This window comes from Mus caroli, chromosome 19 (assembly GCF_900094665.2).
Source record: "Mus caroli chromosome 19, CAROLI_EIJ_v1.1, whole genome shotgun sequence".
Classification (NCBI taxonomy): Eukaryota; Metazoa; Chordata; class Mammalia; order Rodentia; family Muridae; genus Mus; species Mus caroli.
The window spans coordinates 55,555,170-55,574,526 of NC_034588.1; the positions used below are offsets into that span (position 1 = coordinate 55,555,170).

Below are 19,357 nucleotides of genomic sequence, written 5' to 3' on the forward strand. Positions count from 1 at the left end.
CATGGAAATTTAAAGCAGGTTCTTGTTGGTGCACAGCACAAATTAGTTATATATGGGGACAGTAGTTTGTTTTTTTTTTTCCTTTGGTTTTATTTTTGGGTTTTATTTTTCTCATCTTCAGTTGTCTCTGATGCAGCTTATACGAAGATAATTTTTGTTCTGTTAACTGAATACCACTCTGTAATTGCAAAAAAAAAAAAAAAAATTACAGCTGTTTTGTTGACATTCTGAATGCTTCTAAGTAAATACAATTTTTTTTATTAAAAAAAAATGGCTGAATTTAGACAAGAATAACACTGAGTGCAGACAAGGAAGCAGAGCACAGGAACTCTGAACTGTTGGAGTAATTTTAAATCACAGACACTTTGGAAAACTGTGGAGAGCCGTGCCGCGAGCAATTGCTGTGGAGAGCCGTGCATGCCGCGAGCAATCGCCATTATAAGATGGCGCTGGCCTCAGCTGTGACTAACTAGTAAACAAGCCTTGTGCGCAAGTGCGAGAGTGAACTCACTCCTAGTCACTGCCCATTCTCGGGGTGTAATAGTGGGGTGATGGGCGAGCAACGAATCAGGAGCTGTCACGCCACATCAGGTGCTGAAACGTCATGGCTGAGCGCTATATAAGGGACTCCATTTTCTGGGGTCAGGGTCTTCCTGAGAAGTAAGCAATAAAGCTTTGCCGCAGAAGATTCCGGTTGTCCTGAGTGTGTTCTTGCCGGCGGGGACAAAAGCTCGGGATTGAAAACAACTTAGCAGGTCTTTGTTAAATTACATATATATATTTCCCCTACAAGCCAGCAAACTCATGCCCACATACTTGCCAGTGAACTGAAAAATGAACGTTCACAGAAAAACCCATGTGTAAATGTTTCCAAAGCTTTATTCCTAATCATTAGTGTCCAGAAATAAGATGCCTCTCAACCAGTGAATAAATAAAATTGTGGTATAGCCACAGAATTGATTGTGTGAATATGTTCTTCATAAAAAAGACTGAGCTACTGATGCATGGAAAGTGTGAATAACTCTGTGTGTATGTGTGCATGCATGTGTGAGGACATGCATGTGCATGCATGTGTGTATCTGTGAACGTGTGTGCATGTGGGTATTCGTGTGTATGTGTGTGCATATGTGGTGTGCATGTGCTTGTGCAGGTCTGTATGCATCAGTGTGTGTGTGCATGCATGTGTGTGCATGCATGTGTGTTTGTGTTTATGTAGGCATGTGTGCATCTGCGTGTGTGTCTGTGTGTGACTTTGTCCATGTATGTGCATGTGTGCATGTATGTGCATGTGTGTGTATTTGTGCATTGTGTGTGCACATGTGAGTATGCATGTGTACATGTGTGTGCCAGCATGTGTGCGTGTGTGTGTATGTGTGTGTGTGTGTGTGTGTGTGTGTGTGAGGGTCAGATGATGATGATGAGAAGGCCTCTTACTCAGTCTGGAGCTCATCTTCTCAACTAGATTAACTGTCCAAACTCCCAGGATCTTCCTTGCCCCACACCTCCAGTAGGATCTGTGTGATAAGTTCCACAAACTGAGGCGAATGACCTCAAAATGGGGAGGCCTCCTGGAACCGGCTGTGGAACTCTTCACTGGAGAAAAAAAAATACTGAGCCGTAGTTCTCATGGCAATCTAACTGTTTTGTTTTCTCTTATTCCTTTTTTTATTTATATGTTCCTGGTAGCCTAGGCCAAGATCTTAAGCAAGAATAATGGGTAAGAAACCATAAACTAGAGATGGGGCCACTAACATGATGTTATCCCCAGGGAAACCAACACTTTACTTTCTAAATAATTTACAAACACATTATGATAAAAAAAAACTTTCCTAACAATAAAATTCCATATGGCTACATGTGTGTCATCGGAGGTGGATTTTGGTATATGGTAAAGAAAGCCTTAATTAGAATTGAAATAGTTTAAATTTATACATTGAATATTATAAAAATTCAGGCACTAGATGTTAAATAATAATTGACCATGGGGCTGGAAAGTTAGTTCAGCGGTTAAGAGCACTGACCGTTAAAGATTTATTAACCTGCTCCTGGAAATATGCCACTTGCCTTGGACGACAGTCCCCACTGAATACATCCTTTTAGAATTGTTATATTTTGATGATGTTACCTATTCTGTTTGAGGCACTTCCTCTCTCTTCTCTCTCTCTGTGCTAGGGTTGCAGACTGACTGCTGCATTGTATGAGTGAGTACTGGGGAACCAAGCTTGATCTCCACACTGTATAGGAATCATGTTGCACACTCCCATCTCCACAGCCCCAAACACATAGATTTGAGAGGTACTTCACTAAGCTCAACAACCCAGACTGGATCGATTTATACAGCATCCTGAAAAATCCAAAACTTCAGAGTGAGAAACAGCCTATAAATTGTTTCCTCGGTGCTGAGGTAGAGGAAGAGGCAGAGTACAGAGAGGGCTTGTATTGCAGACTTTTGTTCTGTTAGCCAGGGCCACACCGTGCAACTCTGCCTGGCCTGGAACTCTTTATGATAACCAGACTGGCCTCAGGTTCAAGAAGATCTGCCTATTTTTGCCTCCTAAATACTGAGATTAAAGGCATGAGCTATTATACCCAGCTACAGTGGAGCTGGGATTAAAGGCATGAGCTTTTATACCCAGCTACAGTGGAGAAGTTTAGGGTGTTAAAACTTCAACATTTGGTACTGGGGTGGTAGGTATATGACTGCTGGGCAAAATCCAAGCACATGAGTACCAATAAAAATGGACTTTATCAAATATAAATTTAATTTTAAAACATTCAGTAGTGATAGAGAAATCCCAGAATGGGTTGCATAAAAATAACCAAAAATCCCAAATGGGTTACTAATGCATCATGTTACCCTATTAAACGGAGTACTAGAGAGATGACTCAGCTATTCAGAGCACTTACTGCTTTTCCAGAGTACCGAGGTTCTGTTCCCAGCACCCACGTGGCAGTTCACAACTATCTGTAACTCCATTCCCAGGAGATCTGAAATCTCCTGGCATCCATGGCATGTGCATAGTGCACAGACATACACACGGGCAAAACACCCACACACATAAGATGAAATCATAAAAAATTTAAAAAGTAAAATAAAGGACATAATAAAAAAGACTTAATCTAGGTAACTCAGAATAAGAATATTTAGACCCCCCCCCCTGCCCGGCAATGGGCAAAGAGACACCTTGTTGGTGGTGGTGTCCTTACATCAGTCGGGGGGTTTGGGGGGGCACAGCAGACCGCAGTCCTTTGTTCATTCTAGCTTGATGCCTGGTTTGGTAGCCAGAGCTGTTTTATGCCCAGGACTCATAAAGATCAAGTAAATCAAATCAAAGCCACGCAGCGCAGCACAGGAGGAGGATACACAGAGACCTGGGAATGTCATGCCACCCACAGACTTGTCATCCAGCACATGGCACAGGCAAGCCGTAGACACCCACTTCCTGCCACTCCATGATGCATGGATGTAGGATGCTGCCCAGGGGTGTGGCCAGGCTGCAGCGGGAGCCACCACAATACTCCTAGTATGTGGTGTTCAGATGAGAGAGAAAGAGAAGTGGAGCAGCTTGAGCATTCTGATGAGAGATGGAACTGGAGACTCCAGCGTGGAGAGGAGTAGCCTGTTACTGGTGGCCAGCCCCACTACCTGGGGCCATGGTGAGATCCCAGCGCGAGGTGCCACTGAGGGCCATGTCTGAGTCCATGCCTATGCAGTTTCAGGGTTTGGTGTAAATATCCCTAGCTCTTATTACCACTAGAAAACACAGGGATGTACCTGGTCGGGGCAGTTGCAGGGAGCGGAGAGGATAACGGCCCTGCCCCTCCCTGGATGCAGTGCTACTTCCACCCATCTCTCTCGGTTGGTAGCACTGGGGAGAGCAGGTCCTTCACCCCACTTGGGCAGCACAACAGAGCTGGCCCCGATGGTGAAGGCATGGGTGAGCCAGCCCTAAGGGTTTGAGAGCTAGAGAGCTGTCCCAGCCCTGTAGCACTCAGGAAAGTGGACCCCAACCTCAACAGAGCAGCAAAGAACTGGCTCTGGAGGCACGTGTACTGAAGAGCCAGCCTGAGGGCAGAAAGCAAGAGAACAGGAGACTCGGCCTCCTGCTGATGGTGACAATGGGTGGCCTAGCTGGAGCAGAGCTCACCCTGGTGGTGCAGATAAGGGAGAGCCGGCAGGATAACCTGCTCAGCTACCACTCAGGCCCAGATCCAGGTTGCTGAGTTGGCCCACCCCAAAATCTACATCATCTGCAAACAGGTGGAACATGTGAACAGGCCAGTCCTTCTGTGACAAAGCTGCAGGATCTCCATGGGGCCACAACAGGATAACTAGGAGGAGTCCTGATGAGGATTCAATATTGATGGTGTCACAGAAGCCAGAGATCTCGAATCTAATGACACATTGCAATGAACATTTGCAAGGGAAGATGTGTGGACAGAGGGACACACTGTGACACACTGTAGCTTCCATGATGAGGTTCTCTATGCTTTGTTTTGCTTTTGTTTGCTCGCTTGCTTGCCTGTGTGTTTTATTTTGAGAAGAGATTACAAGGGTGAAAGGCAGATATGAAGGGACAGGGAGATAGCAGGACTGGGGAGCATGATGTGAAACTCACGAAGAATCAATGAAGTTTTTTTTTTTAAAGAATATTTTGGCTGGATGCTGTAAGGCTAAAAGCAGAAGAGACTGTACGTAAACATGAATCAAGTTGACAAATTTACCTCACACAGGAATATGGATTCACAGTTCTAACACTACCCTCCAGGTGTAGTTGAGTTGAATAAATAAATCAATAAGCTGCCAATAACAGAGGTTGGTTTCTCACAGAGAGTGGGCTACAGTCAACTCTGCTACAGCCTGGCTTTATGTGTTCTTTAAAAAACAAAACAAAAACAAAACAAAACAAAACGAAACAAAAAACTGTGCTGTACAGACACACACAATAAACACTGTAGGGATGGCAGGGAAGTGAGGTTGCTGGCACAGCCCTCCAAACATCCTCCACAGTACATTAGACGTGATAAGACTCCATGAAAACAGCAGTCTTGCTCAGCCTAAATGATTGCAGAATGTTGTTTTAAAGTTTTAAATTACATTATTTTAGGGGATCACACAGCACAGCATACGTGTGAGGTCAGAGGTCAGCTTACAAGAGCTGGTTCTCACCTTCCGTTATGTGGGTCCCAGGACTGAACTCAGCTTCTCAGGCTTGGCGGCAAACCCCTTCAACTACTAAGCCTTTCACTGGCTCCTAAACTGTTATAATTAATATTTTGGTGTTATAAGAAGTCATTTGGCTTTAGAAACACGGGAAGTTGGTCTGTAAACTTGGCCTTCAGAAACACTGCAACTTTTGAACCTGGTGGAGTGATGGGAAGGGTTTGAGGGCCCCTAAGGGGAAGCTGTCACCACCATCAGATGAGCATAGCTTGGAACCCACAGGCTGGCCAGCTGGACCCCACCCACAGCTCCTCCCATGCCTCCCACCCTCATGCTTGTCCTGCTTCTCCTTACTTTGATTGGCAGCTCTCTCAAGGGAAGCATTTAAAATGAAACTGGAATCTCAGCACACCATATAGCCTTCTTCCCTTACATTTTTAAATAATGTTCATTTCTTGTTGGTCTGTGTGTGGATGTACATGCTACAGCACATGTGTTGAGGGCAGAGGACAACTTGTGAGGACGGATCCTCGTCTTCAACCTTGTGGGTTCCAGGGGAGGGTCAAACTCAGGACACCTGGCTTGGTGGCAAGTGCCTTTACCCAATGGGCCATCTTGCTGGCCCTTCAACTTCAGTATTTATTTCTATTGGCAATTCTTCAGTTACTCCGTTAGCTCGACTCTCGCTGTACAAACAGCTAAAGGCTTTGGACGTCAACCACGGTTACATCTACTGACCCTCCTCGAACCGGAAGGACCAATTCTATTGAAGTTCACAGGCAGTGTTTTCCTTCTGATCATGGAGAAGAATTCTCCTGACCTTTTCTGCTTCCCTTCCATCCGTTCACCTGGCTGTCTTCTCATTTCCCAGCAGCCTCTAGGCCTCTTCCTCTTACAGTTCCACCACCTTCATTTGTCTTCCTTCACGAATTGTTGCCGAGGGTCCTCAAGGTAATCCACTTTGGTTTCTTGCTTGAGCGAGTCCATGAACTTTCTTTCAAAAGCACTTTACTATTCCCCACAACTATTTCCAGCTTGTCTTTCACATGACGTTTTCCTTTTGCATTGGTTGTTTGGTGCTTGTGAACTTGGACATACAGATGTATTAAGAATGTTGAAAAAAATATATATATGTGTGTGTGTGTGTATATATATATGTATATATATATAAATATATATGTGTGTGTGTATATATATGTATATATATAAATATATATATGTGTGTATATATATAAAATATATATATGTGTGTATATATATGTATATATCTATATATATACATATACATATACCATCTGTGGGCTTAGACTTTTTTAAACACCTACTTTAATAAGTGTACTTAAATGCTTTAACCTCCCTTTTAACCCACCACCTACCAGAGGCAGTAGAAAGGTTAATAGGACAAAGGAGGACGTGGACCTGTTTATAAATAGTTCTTTGGGTTGAATCAAATTTTGCCAGGATATCAGCAGTTTAGTTCACAGTAATCGGCAGTGGTTGCTTGATGCAGCAGAAACTGTGAGGCTCAGTCAGTCTGAGTCCTCAGAAGTGTCAAGAAGCCACCAGAACATCATCAGATGGTCTTTGGTGCATTTCTCTCTACAGAGTCATGACAAATGAAGACCAGCAAAGAGTGGCAAAGTGAACCGATACCACACAGTGTCATCCATATTTATATCCTTTTCAAAGATCATGTGTTCACTCAAGCATCTGCTCTGGAAAAAACATCACATGTCCTTTTTCCAGACTGCTTCTCTCCGTTTCTCTGGAATTGCTGTGCTTGGCTTCAAACTAACTCTAGCAATCTGTTCTGATCTCTTTGCTCCTTCTCATTCTCTGGCTTGTACTGTCTTTGATTGCGTCTAGCCTGTCTCTATACAACTGTCTCAGTAAAACTGCTTCCTCTCTCTGTCTCTGCATTGCTCCCTCCTAAGTAGCTTCCCCTTCCTCTCTTTTCTTGTAAGAGTTGGGCATATCCAACTTTGTCAAATCTTACTCTGATTCATCACTTTGTTTGCCACTCAATTAGACATTACTTTTAAACATGGGCGCTTCCTTCTACAAACTAACTTTACCTTCATTGTTTAGGATTAAAGTGTGTGTACTCCTTTCCTCCTCCCTTGTCTCCCTTGCGGCTTACTTTGCGGCAGCACCAACAGCCCCACCCACTTTCTCTGCGGAATCACCATGGTGGCTGGGACCCTGTACACATACCCTGAAAACTGGAGGGCCTTCAAGGCCCTCGTCGCTGCGGGGCTCAGGTCCGCGTGCTCTCCGCACCACCCCACTTCCACTTTGGCCAAACCAACCGCACCCCTGAATTTCTCCGAAAATTTCCTGCCCGCAAGTTTCCAGCATTTGAGGGTGATGATGGATTCTGTGTGTTTGAGAACAATGCCATTGCCTATTATGTAAGCAACGAGGAGCTGCGAGGAAGTACACCAGAGGCAGCAGCTCAGAAGGTGCAGTGGGTCAGCTTTGCTGACAGTGACATCGTTCCTCCAGCTAGTACCTGGGTGTTCCCCACCTTGGGCATTATGCATCACAACAAACAGGCCACTGAAAATGCAAAGAGGAGGTGAAGCGAATCCTGGGGTTGCTGGACACTCACTTGAAGACTCGAACTTTTCTGGTGGGCGAGCGAGTGACACTGGCTGATATCACAGTTGTCTGTACCCTGTTGTGGCTCTATAAACAGGTCTTAGAGCCTTCTTTTCGCCAGGCCTTCCCCAATACCAACCGGTGGTTCCTTACCTGCATTAACCAGCCCCAGTTCAGGGCTATCTTGGGGGAGGTGAAGCTATGTGAGAAGATGGCTCAGTTTGATGCTAAGAAGTTTGCAGAGAGCCAGCCTAAAAAAGATACTCCAAGGAAAGAAAAGGGTTCACGAGAGGAGAAACAGAAACCCCAGGCTGAGCGGAAGGAGGGAAAAAAGGCAGCTGCCCCAGCTCCTGAGGAAGAGATAGATGAGTGTGAGCAGGCACTGGCTGCTGAGCCCAAGGCCAAGGACCCTTTCGCTCACCTGCCCAAGAGTACCTTTGTGTTGGATGAGTTTAAGCGTAAGTACTCCAATGAGGACACCCTCTCTGTGGCGCTGCCATATTTTTGGGAGCACTTTGATAAAGATGGCTGGTCCCTGGGTATGCTGAGTACCGCTTCCCTGAAGAGCTCACCCAGACCTTCATGAGTTGCAACCTCATCACTGGGATGTTTCAGCGATTGGACAAACTGAGGAAGAATGCCTTTGCTAGTGTTAGCCTCTTTGGAACCAACAACAGCAGCTCCATTTCTGGTGTTTGGGTCTTCCGAGGCCAAGAGCTTGCCTTTCCGCTGAGTCCAGATTGGCAGGTGGACTACGAGTCGTATACATGGCGGAAACTGGATCCTGGGAGCGAGGAGACCCAGACCCTGGTTCGAGAGTACTTTTCCTGGGAGGGGACCTTCCAGCACGTGGGCAAAGCGGTCAATCAAGGCAAGATCTTCAAGTGAACAAATCTTGCCAGTCGCCTAGCTGCCTGCACCTACCCTTCAAGGGAGATAGGGGTCATTAAAGGAAACTGAACATTGAAATAAAATAAAATAAAGTGTGTGCTAACTGCGTGTCTGTATTTCAACAAGAGGGATTAAAGGTGTCTGCTAAAGACTGAGCCCCACCATAACTAGAAATGTTATTTCAGTAAATAACACAATCTCAAAGTTCACAATGTGATCAAATCTCCTACACCAGTGGGTGTGACTCAGTTGGTAGGGTATTGGCCTCTCAGGTAGTGGGTTTGACCCCCACTATAAAGCAGGCATAGTGGTGCACATCTGTAATGCTAGCACATTGGGAGGTGGAAAACAGATGATTAAATCCCCAAGGTCATCTTCAGCCACATAGTGAGCTTGTGCCCAGCCTGAGACACATGAGACTCTGTCTAAGAAATGGAGGAGGGGCGATGACCACTCCTAACTGAGGAGTGTCATTTTCAGTTTGTTTTTAATTTGGAATATGTCAGGGGCAGGTGATGTACACAGAGTACAGTTGCCTGTAGAAGGAGGAAAGACATGTCAGAGGTCTCCAGAGACTGGAGTTAGAGGTGCTGGGAAACAAACTCCCATTCTCCGGGAAAGTAGCACATGCTATTAACTGTCCAACTCTCTCTAACCCCCAGTTCATTTCTATTAATCTGTAGTCGGCTCTTTTTTTAACATATCTTGGTGGTTTTCCCTTATTGTCATGTTCATTGGTCTTATTTAAAGCTCCTTGGAAACTACACACACACACACACACACATATGTATATATATCTATACATATATATACATATATATACATATATATATACATATATACATATATGTAGTTATAATATACTATAATCTACTCATGTACAAACCTTACATATATCTACATACTGAAAAAAATACTTTGAAACCAAGTAAAATATAACATGAGCTACTTAGATAATAATTTGAGTCTGAGTAAGATAATCCACACCCAATTTCTTTTCAAAACTATAGTAAGCACAGTGTGGCGCATTCATTTTTAAAATGTGTACTGGGTGTTTTCTCTATCAATTTGAAATCAAATAAGTCATTTAGTGTGGAGCCTAGAAGTATACAAGTAGGCAAAGACAAAATTCCTTAGGATATTCTTCTGAATTAGCAGAGAGGGAAACATCAGAATTGAAGAGATTGCTTCTGGTGCTCTTTTAAAACCTGAGCACAGGAGTCCAAAACATGTAGGCATAGGTGAGAGCAAAGTCAAAGTTAATTGTGGTTGAACTGGACAAGAAGGGACAATGGGATCTCACTGCTGCCTTGTAAGATGTCTTTGGAAAAGACTTCTTTACTTTTAAGTTATTTGTACGGGTCTTTTGCCTATGTGTGTGTGTGCGCACACCATGTGCTCAAGGAGGCCAGAAGAGAAGCTTGACTCTCCTAGAACTGGAACTTCAGTTGTGAGCTGGTACATGGGTACCAGGAAGTAAACCTGGGTCCTCTGGTTGAGCAACAAATGCTCTTTATTGCTGAGTCATTCCTCTAGCCACCTGTGAGGCTCCGAAGTGAGACTCTTAGTTTTATCACTTGGCAGGAAGAAGGAAACATGCTTTTGAGGGACTCCTGCCATTTGAGTCTCGGAATTCTGAGTGCTAGCTAGCACTTGGAAAGCTAAAGTGGGAAGGTTACAATAAGCCTGGGGCCAACTTGGGATATGCAATAAGTTTTAGGCCAGCCTGGACTACAGAGGAAGACCTTGTCTCAAAAAACAAACAAGGTAGGTATGGCAGTGTGTGTATTCCTTTAATCCTAGCACTCAAGAGGCTGAGAAAGGCAGAACTTGGAGTTTAAGACCAGCCTGGTGTTTGTGGTGTAGGTAGTGGGATCTTAGCTCAAAACCAAACACACCCTTGAGCTATTTCATAAGTCTCTCTCTCTCTCTCTCTCTCTCTCTCTCTCTCTCTCTCTCTCTCTGATTCTGTCTCTCTCTGTCTGTCTCTCTCACACACACACAAACACATACACACACACACACACACACAGAGAGAGAGAGAATGGGGAGGGAGAGGGAGAAGGAGGAGAGCAAAAGAGAATCAATAAGTAATTAATCTATTGATGGAGATCAGCAGGATATATTGACAACTTTCAAAGCTTACAAAAATATTTCTGATGAGCTATTAATTCCAAGTCTTTCTGTAAGAGACGGTGTAGGTGTTAGGTCTCAAAGAAACCTGAGACAAGTCTCAGAACCTGTGTTTCTTCCCAGCACTTCTTACCCCAGCCCCTCCCTTAAACCTCTCCAGCCCAGGGCCTCAGTTTCCCTTCCCCCAGCCTCTGATCCCTATACAACCTGAGCCATTTTGTCTACCAGGCTTCTTGGTCTCTTGGTCTCCTGGCTTTACTCTTGGATCCTGGTTCCTCTCCTGGCTTCATTCTTTCTGCTCTCCTCTCTTCTTCTCTTGTGCTCCCCCCTGCCCATTTCTCTCCTCCAATGGCCTGTTTAGTCTGCTGGCCATGTTCAGTCTAAACCCTTCCAGATAATTCTGGCTATGTTCGCCCTCATACCTACAATAAATTCTTCCCCTTAACCATACCTTGGAGCAATCATGTCTTCATTTTTTTTAATTCAGTAGGAAATTGTATTATTTGAAAATTGTGTAGCAGTTTAGTAGTATCCACTCACTAAGAACAATCCAGAACGCCATCAGCAGAAATGGAAGTAACCAACCCCAGAAGCCTCCTTTTCACACAATGAGGTCAGCAGGGAAAGCGGTAAAATGTTTTCCCCCAGAATACTGGAAAACAAGCAGAAGTGTATACCAACAGCAGGAAGTGTTCAAGAGAACTGCCTGGGGTGGGTGTGTGTTCAAGAGAACTGCCTGCATGCTGGGAAGAACAATGTGCTTTCTGACGATTTAACTCACACTGCCCCCAGGCCTATCTCCTTAGCTCCAGAGTAGCCTTCAAGGCCCTTCGAAACCACAAGCCCTAAATCACAATGAGCGCAGCTCCTAGCTGCGCTGGAGAGAACAGAGAGGAGTTCCAGCTCCTCACAGCCCTTCCCAGAGCTGTTTTTAGTTGTCATGTCTGGAGTTTGTTCATTTTGAACAATCACCTCAGAGACCTTTTTTTTTATTCAAAATCAATTGGTAGCAACATAAACATTTGAGGTAACCAAGAAGTCACCCAACCAAGTGATTGACAGATCTGAAGTGACATAACGTTCACTACATCCCTAGGAATGCAGAGAGCCAGGTGTGGGTATGGGGAAACTGGAAGAAGGTCCCAGGTAGAATCCTCTTGCAAGGCCTTGAGGCTCACTGTAGCAGGAAGTGGAAGATACGGCTTTAGAAACAGCCACCCAGGGCTGGTGAGATGGCTCAGCAGGTAAGAGCACCCGACTGCTCTTCTGAAGGTCCAGAGTTCAAATCCCAGCAACCACATGGTGGCTCACAACCATCCGTAACGAGATCTGACTCCCTCTTCTGGAGTGTCTGAAGACAGCTACAGTGTAATTACATATAATAAATAATAAATAAATCTTTAAAAAAAAAAAAAAANAAANAAACAGCCACCTGAATGTTCGGAGCTCATGGTTCAGCATATATGGAGAACCTCCCTGAAAGGGCTGGGAGGCTTATTGGCTTCAGTCCTGCAAGGTAGTCTTTATAATCATTAGCTGGTCAGTGAAGCAATCAAGTAGCAACTTGGTCAGCCACCCACTACAAAGGAAGAAACCTGAACAGATTAAAATCAAGAATAAACAACAGCCAGGAGCAGCAATTCCAATAAACCTGGGGTGAACAGACAGCATTCAGTTCCCAAAGATGGTAGTGAGTGATTTCATTCATGTTTATTAATTTTGAAACGGGATCTCGGGTAGCACAAAGACGACCTCCTGTCTTGGTGCTGGGATTACAGGTGTGCATCAGAACTCCTGGTTTTATATAGTGGTCGGGATACAAGGGAGCAAGGTTCAACAAACTACTACAAGACAGTCAATCACAAAAGTCCCACACACAAGGCACAAAAACGGTCGGCGTTCTGTTCTGAGAGAAAGACATAGTTGACTGTTAGTTGACAATCCAGAACATGTTCAAAGAACTCAGGAGCACAGTGTCTAAAGACATGTGTATCACCAAATACAGAATTTCAATAAGAGATAGAATTTATTAAAGGGAAACCAATAGAAATTCTGGAGCTGAAAAGCACAGTGACAAAAAACTAAGCTTTGGGCTCAAACTGAAGACGCAGATAAAAGGGGAGTGAACCAGAGAGCCCAAGTACAGGTGTACAGTATTGAAATGGGAATGAATAAAAACAAGCAGACATCAGGCTGCTGAAGGACACCACAGAGTCTGTGTACATGTATGTTTGTGTGTGTGCATGTGTGAGAGTCTGTGTGAGCTCCTAGCGGGAACTGAGCACATGGTGCATGCCTTTGATCCCAGCACTTAGGAGACTGAGGCAAAAGGATTGCTGCAAGTTCTAGGTCACTCTAGAATAACTACTTTGAGGAAAGCCTAAGCTACAGTAGCAAGAAAGATCATGGCTTTGAAGCACAGAAAAAAAAAATTAAGTGCCAGGCCCGGTGGTGCACACTTTTGATTTCATCAGACAGATCTCTATGAGTTTAAGGCCAGCATGTTGTAGGTATAGGAGTGGGTCTGATGTTAAGGTCATGTTCCCAATTGGTTCTTGATCTGTCAGTAAAGAAGCCATGGGCCAATTGCTGGGTGGGAGGCATAGGAGGGACTTCCTGGTCCCAGGAGGCAAGTAGGAGAGGCAAGGAGAACAGAGACAGAGTTAACCATGTTTCACAGAGAAAAGCCAAACAGCCATGTGAGATCTCGGGAGGAGTGGTGGCTCGTGGCTGCTCCTACAGGTGGGTGGTCAGGGGTGTCTAGCAGGGACTAGATATAACTGAGAAACTAAAATTTAGGGCAAGTGGAGAGGTGCAGAGATAACAATTTTGATAAGGGTACACTTTTCCAGGTGGGAGCTAGTAGTGCCCAGCAATTGTGTCAGAAGGCAAGTTGAAAATGAGCAACGTGTGTGTGTGTGTGTGTGTGTGTGTGTGTGTGTGTGTGTGTGTGTGTTTTATCTGTGGATTCAAGGGGAGCTGGGTGGGGGCTGGTAGCATGGCCCGTTCCTGGAGCTTAAGTAGGCTGTAGAAAGCTACACACAACAGGCACAAGAAGGAGGACCAGAAACTCAGGATCATCCTATTGCCATACAGCAAGTTCAAGAACAGCCTAAGCTAGAAACCCTGTCTCTGAAACAAACCACAACTAAGGACTTGTATCCAACACAACTATCCCTTCAAAAATGACAGATATACTGGGATTTAGCCTGTAAGAAGCTTGGAAGTTATCCATTTATCTATATGAACAAACCGGGGGGGAAAAAAAAAGCTGAGACACTAAAGAAAACTCTAACACCCTTTCCCCCTCAGTCAGTGAGCAGCAGGTAGGTACAGAGGATTGCTGCTTATTGGAACAGAAGCAAGGAACAGAACATGCCAGAGTGAAGAGTGAGATTAGGAAAACTGAAGCTGTGTCTGGTGAATTAATAGATGACAAGTTTGAGCCTTAAAACTGCAGGCGGTGGTCTTACTGTAGCTGGTTATGCCATGTTTGGTTGCTCTTTTCTAATGGAAGAGGGGAATCTGGGGACAAGGAGGGAACGTTCTGCAGTGGGGATGAAATAGATGAAAGAATAGTAAATAAAAACCATCATCATTTTTAAACAACAGAATTTCTTAGGTTTGGATCCAGTAATTTTTTTTTAGTTCCCTAAGTGCTAGCATGCAGACTAAAGACCAAAAACTATTGGTTTAATTGCTCAGAATTTAACATTTTTTAAAAAATTTAACTAATTTTTTTTTAAAAAAACAAGGTACATGGGGAGATGTGTATGTTTTACAATATTATTTTCCTAGAATCTATGTTCCACAAAATTCAGTGGGTTACATTAAAGAAAAGATAATTGTCCAAAACCAAACTTCAGGTGGGCTCAGACCCGGGGGATGAGAGGGCAGCACACACGTCATTAACTTCTGCCCTTGAAAGCCCTGAAAAGTTCTCACAGTAAGTAGTAAAGGCCCCTTGCGGTTGCATCACTGGAAGCAGATAGTAGCCATTTTGAAATATCCCTGGCACATTCTCTTCACCCTACAAGGCCTTCCTTCAAAGGAAAGCAGTTGAGCAGAGTTCAACCCACTAAGGTGTGATCAGAACCCAAGTGACCAGGGAGTAGACTTACCCAACTCTGTCCACCAAGAAGGGACTCAGCAGCCTCCTGTAGCATCTGATTTGAGAAAGAGAAATATGGAATGGAACACTAGCCCCTTCTCATCTTTCTTACCAGAAGAGGTAAACGAAGGCATACATACATATGAGGTCATAGGCGGGACAGGGGTGCTAACAGAAGGATGACTAATTGTAAGACTATGACAATTTCCCCTCCTCCCACCCATGATCAGCACTTCTACTCCACAGAACTCCTGTGTAGTAAGGGGTTACAATGAGAGTATTCCATGACTCCTACCGACTTAAGAAGCCTTTCCAGAAATCCATAGACATCAGAAAAGAGCAAGACAAGGACATGGGAGGAAACCTTAGCTTCAGATACATACAACTACAGCTTCTAGTCAAACAGACCTCACATATTCGGCCCCTGATTATTTATTGCAAATATTTTAACCTACTTACTATATGAGTTTTAGCTTTGAACATAAAAAAGTAATAAGGCATCAAAAAGACAAAATCCACAAATCATAAAGAAGCAGAATAAACCTCACCTGATCCATGTGTGAGGGTTATCAGTCTGAGAATTCCCTAAATCAGGCACAGAGGTGTGGGTGGGGCAAAGGGATATGGGTGGGGCTCAAGGGTGTGGGTGGAGCCCAGGGGTGTGGGTGAAGCCCAGACAATGGAGAGCATTGTAATGGTTCTCTTCATCATCACCTTGACTTGACTTGACTTGGACTCTCTAGGAACACACATCTCTCTCTCTCTCTCTCTCTCTNTGTGTGTGTGTGTGTGTGTGTGTGTGTGTGTGAGACAATGCTCCCAGAGACGTTTAAGTAAGAAGGGAAGCCACACCCTGACTGCTTCTGACACTGCCCTGTGCAATCAGACTTTAAGTGGAAGGGGGGCAGACAAGCACCAGCATCCATCTCTTTGCTTCTTGACAGCAGATGTGGCGGGAACAGCTGCCTCACATTCCCATCTGCATTCTCTCCCAACCTTGATGGATTAGAATCCATCTGTGTCATAAAGTCACAAGCCACAATAAATCCTCCTTACTTTAGTCGCTTCATCTCAGACGTTGGTCACAGCAAAGAGAAAATGAATGCACTCAATTGGGTTTCTATGAATGTAGACACTGTACACAACTATAGACTATAGACAGGGAGTGGCCCAGTGGGAGGCGTTGAGCTATAAAATCAACGCATCTATAAACAAACCCAAATAGTACGCACATAAATAAGATTACAGCAGTAATTCCTGGTGTATATAATTAACATTATGAGTAAGATTAAGTGGGCCCTCTCGCTTTGGAAATGTAAACATCACCATCAATTCAATCAGACCAAACAATGGTCACAGTGTAACTTACCTTGGTAAATAGATGCTCGTATTGTTTTTCTGTCTCAGCGACTAACTAATCAACCCTCATTCAAAAAGGGAGCAGAACTCTGATTGAATATAAATTCTGGGTAGGAAGGATCTATTATACAAGTTTCCTGGCTGATTGGATGCATAGGTGCAATCTTGCTACTGACCCCTTCTCCCTGGCTGACTTCATCAACAGGGAAAATGAAGACAGACCACTCACTGATTGGAGGGCAAACCTGAAAAGGATTAAACACTTCGCGTGGCATTCTAAAACACTGTCATTACGGTGCAATTAACCACCCTGCATATTAACGTGCGACTCTGAAATGTGTTCAGACTCCCCAATTATAACTAGTTATTCTTCAAAGAATTTAGCCGCCCACATTGAATTTCTCTGGTGCTTCTTTGTTATAATTCAGGTGTGACAGTCACTAATATCTCTAAAAGGACAGTTAATAAAAAGTAGACATTCTTTACTGTAAACCTAACACAGGCATGCCAGGTAATACCCAACCATCAGGGCTAATCATCATGTTCCAGACAGGCAGGTCTATTATGCAATTGGACTTTGCCCCCCTTTTAAAACACACTTAATGGTCAGCTCTAAAGAGGCAATGTGACTGAGGGATAAGGGCCAGATGAGAGTGTAGAAGTCCATTTCTGTTCTGAATTTACCTAACTGAGTAAGTTGCTTAGGTTGGTCTCAGTTACCTCATCAATCAATCAGGGATCAATCAGGTATATGCATCACTTGAGGATGGGTACTAGGCAGGTGACTTGGTCAGTCTTGCAAGCATGAGAACCTGAGTTTGAACCCAAGTGCCCACAGAAAGATCCCTGGGACTTGCTGGCTTGTCAACCTATCTGACAAATCTATCAACTTCCAAGCCAGTAACAGAAAAATTAAGGGCAGCCTTTTGAGTAACAACACCTGAGCTAACTCCTGACTTCCATGTACAAGCATACACACACACATGCACCCTGCAGCTTGAGTGTACACACACACACACACATGCACAATACAGCTTGAGTGTACACACACACACACTAGCTTAATCAACAAGAGAACTGTACAAAAGTTGGTCATTATCTTAGTTTCTTTTCCTGTTGTGGTGATAAAATGCCCCAACAAAAGCAACTTAAGGGAGAAAGTGTTTAGCTTAGTTCAAGGTACAGTCTAGCATGGTAAGAAAGTCAATTCAGGAGGAGCTTGTAGCAGCTGGTGACATCACATCCACACTCAGGAGTAAGTCTCATTCTGGCTCACCACTGGTCAGTTTCCCTCTCCTGTTTACACAATCCAGTATTGCTGCCCCAGGGATGGTCCAACTTACAATGGGGGCAGGTTTTCCCACATCAACTAACATAATCAAGATAACTCCTCATAGGCATCCTTGTGCTTCATCTTCTAGGTGCTTCTAGATTCTGTCAGGTTGACAGCTCACCCTAACACCACAATCATTCCATACAACTCTGTGGCAGTATTCTATGAAAGGTATAGATTGTGCTTGAGAGATGATGGAAAGAGCCAGAGGGGATGTGTGACATCACAGAAACAATGCCTTCCAGACACACCAGGACTGACCGACCTATGAGCTCACAGAGTCTGGGGAGACATGCACAGGGCCTATACAAGCTAGACAGAGTCTCAGGACTGAGGCAGGAGAAGTGGGCATTATCTCCCATTCCTAGCCAAGAAGCTATCTCCAACTGGCAGCTGCTTGCAAAAGAAAAAATAAATCAGTTTTTACAATGGAGTCTCACTGATATATAAACCACACTCAAGGGCAGGCCCTCTACCCAGCAGTAGAAATCCAGCAATAGACACTCAGCAGTAACTAGCCAACACAAAACAAACTCAGTGGTGATTTGTAGATTTTTTTTTTATCTCACACTGCTTTGTTTGGGAATCTTACTGGTCTTTTGCTCATATATTTTTGTTTCCAATTTTGTGTTTTTATGGATTTTGTTTTTTGTATATGAGTGTCTGGTGTGTGTTTCTTTTGTGCTTTTTCCCATTTCTTTCTTATTTTGGTTTGTTTGATTCTTTTTATTTGCCCATTTGTCTTATAAAGAGAGAGCTAGGGCATATAGTCAGATGGGTAGAGAGACAGGGAGAGTCTTGGAGGAGATGAAGGGTAAACCATTATCAGAATATATTGTATAAGTTTGCAATTTAAAATAAAAGCAGGAATAAATGGAGAGTCACAGAAATATTTGGTGTCATAGTGCTATTAAAGATATATGACTATAGCCCAAACCAAACAGGAGGAAGGCAGTCTTAAGCAACTGATATACTCTATGTACCAATTTTAGTGAAGAGTCACTAAAGGTCACCCTATGTTTCAGGCAGCAGAGAGATTTAAACAGGATAGAAAGTAGCAGGATGTATGGAAAAACGATAATAAAATTTCATGGAATCTTCACTAGCTTTCTGATAGTGGCAGGATATTTCTATAAAGATGTGGGCCATGCTCACCTTTGAAATTACTGGATAAATTATGTTTTATATTCTTCCAGACAGAACCACAAAAAGAGAGAATGTCTTGTTTTAATCATCTTCAGTAAGCACAATGCTTTTTCCTTTTCCTTTTCTTTTCTTTTTTTTTTTTTTTTTTTTTGTGGTAGGTTGAGAGGGGGTTGAGACAGGGTTTCTTTGTGTTGCTCTGGCTGTCCTAGAACTCACTCTGTAGACCAGTCTGCCCTTAAACTTATAGAGATCTACCCACTTCTGCCTCCAGAGTGCTGGCATTAAAGGTGTCCACCACCACTGTCCAGCCACAATTCTTGATGCCAAGAACTTTATGGACCCAGTTTATTGCTTTTCTTTCAACCTGGTCAGCCTTCCCTTAGAGCCCATCCCCATTCTTTTGTGTCAGTACCACGCCCCAAAATGGTTTCTACCAGAGACCTTCAGTAGACACACCATGCTGGGAGTCAGGTTTGCAATTTTCACAATCCTTCCAAATCTCTATTACACTCTGTCCAGACTTGCTCTTATTCCTGTACTGATCTTCTTGCGGGAGCCCCTCTTCTATCCACAACTCCATTTACTGGCAACCCCACCTCTTGGTATAGATTCTGGGTCC

The 19,357-nt window shown here is 43.9% G+C and overlaps 2 pseudogenes; both read left to right on the forward strand.

Annotated features, from left to right (window-relative positions):
* The first annotated feature begins 3,156 nt into the window (after window positions 1-3,156).
* LOC115030054 lies at window positions 3,157-3,312 on the forward strand (annotated as a pseudogene).
* A 3,981-nt stretch (window positions 3,313-7,293) lies between these two features.
* LOC110285815 lies at window positions 7,294-8,653 on the forward strand (annotated as a pseudogene).
* Window positions 8,654-19,357: the final 10,704 nt, after the last annotated feature.